This window comes from Aethalodelphis obliquidens, unplaced genomic scaffold (genome assembly GCF_003676395.1).
Source record: "Aethalodelphis obliquidens isolate GAN/ISIS:26980383/991018 unplaced genomic scaffold, ASM367639v1 scaffold2, whole genome shotgun sequence".
Taxonomy (NCBI): domain Eukaryota; kingdom Metazoa; phylum Chordata; class Mammalia; order Artiodactyla; family Delphinidae; genus Aethalodelphis; species Aethalodelphis obliquidens.
In genome coordinates, this window is record NW_020837946.1 from 75,778,061 (window position 1) to 75,780,098 (window position 2,038).

General features: G+C 40.5%; 1 pseudogene; it reads right to left on the minus strand.

Moving 5' to 3' along the window:
• Positions 1-326: 326 nt before the first annotated feature.
• LOC113625013 (lysocardiolipin acyltransferase 1-like) lies at positions 327-1,556 on the minus strand (annotated as a pseudogene).
• Positions 1,557-2,038: the final 482 nt, after the last annotated feature.

Genomic DNA, 2,038 nt, shown 5'->3' on the forward strand with positions numbered 1-2,038 from the left:
TAAGATTGGGCCTTGAAGACAATCTTGTGTGTACCTTGTCTGCTAACAGCCTGACGATTGTTTACTAATACTCTGGCCTAAGTTATTTCACAGGGGTCGCTCCCTGCTACAGTGTTGAAATTACATTCAGAGATTAAAAAAAAAAATTGTGTGTGTAGCAGTATTTTTCCACAAAACGAAGTGCAAAATATCTTTAACAAATAATGATGGTAGTAAGAAATATTTGACATAGTCGTGCAAAAATGCATCTCATTTTACAAAGGCTTAGACATTTGTAAACATTTACAGAATATCCCCTAGGTTTTTAGACTGTGACCCTTACAATCTTACTCATTTTTCTTTGTATTTAAATGTGGCTGTTTGTCTAAAAAACGTTAACATGCAAGTTCAGTGATCTCCAGTTCACCAAATATTCTCTCCCGCGGCACGAAGATGATAATGATGATTATAAAATACCACTGAAGAAGACTGTACAAACAGATGAGCAGGCACACTGCAGGGCTGAACAGGGTCCAGTACAGTATAGGGAGCAATTTGACCAGAAGGATCCTGAGCTCAGACTTGCAAGGTGGAATTACAGTCTGTCTCATAAAGTAAAAAGTCTTCTTCTCTCCCCAGTAGAAGAAGTGCAGCCTCTCTTCTTTCTCCTCCCACCACCTGTGGTACCAGAGTTGGAGGTCCTCCTTGGACGAGGGGAGGGTGTCTACTGGGTATCGGTGGGTGTGGAAGTGGATTTCCTTGGGAAAGTCCTTGAGGAGGAGTTGCCTCTCTGTCTGAGGAATGATATGAGGATATGCCACTGTGGTGTCATGGACGGCATCTAGGTTCTTCTCTTAGTCTACTACAAAAGTAAAGCCTGTAGTTCTTGGATGTAAGACATTTTCATATTTTTGAAGTCCATTCTTTTTAGCAAATTCATTACTTCGAGCCGTGCAATTTTCTGTGACATCAGTCCCTTCTGGGAATATGAGAGTTGAAGTGGTTCATGCATATCACAAAAATAATCAATCATGTCTTCAAAATGACTGTTGTCATCCTTCCATTTCCTGTGAGTGAAGATACAGGCAGCAGCCTGCATGGCCCAACCAAATCCAGGAATACTTTTGAGACTGGCTTTGAGGCAAATTTTTTCTAATCTGAGGTAGTTATGTCTCATCAGACAATTCCACAGAAATATTCAGTCCATTCTTGTTGGATGATTCATGATAATAACAGTTCTTTCTCCAGGAACAAATGCATCACCTGTTAATAATCACTTCTACACCAAACATGGGGTCTCCAGCAGTACCACAGGTAGAGTGAGCCAGGTTGCCACAAGGCAGTTGTTGATCCAGTGACACCAAGATGGGTTTACAAACATCAAAGGTGAAAAGGGACCCAACATGAAAATGCTTCCAAAGATGCTTCCCCAAAATAGAGTATAAAGTAAATCCCTCTCCAAAAATGCTTCCCCAAAATAGTATAAAGTAAATCCCTCTTCAAAAATGCTTCCTCAAAATAGAGTGAGTATAAAGTAAATTGCTCTCCAAAAATGCTTCCCCTCTCCATGATACCATGATTATCCTGGATGTGGGTCTTTGGTCAGACAGATGAATTGCAAATTTCTTCTTCCAGTCTTCTGTATTTTGCCTTTCATTCTCTCAATGGTGCCTTAGATGATTCTTCCCTTTGAGTGCCTTTTCTACAATGGGCCACGTTTACACTAGACCCTGCTGACTTTGGTGATATAATTAAGTGTTCTGTAGTCTCAGAAATCAGAAGCCTAGAGGTTTCTGTAAAGCCTGGTTCTGTTATACCTTATTTGACCCAACAACCTCAGGGGGTTTACAGTTCTCCCGAAACTCAGTAACAAAGAAATCCCTGCTTTATCCTTGTTCCTAAATTAATTAGTGGTATCTCCAATCTCCAACAGTATAGTTACCAAAAAATCAAAGCAAACAAATAAAACACTTTAGTTTTCTCTTCACTTGCTCAGTAAGTGCTCCCCTCCCCCACCCCACCCCATTATTCCTCATAACCAGTCAGTCTTCCATTCTGC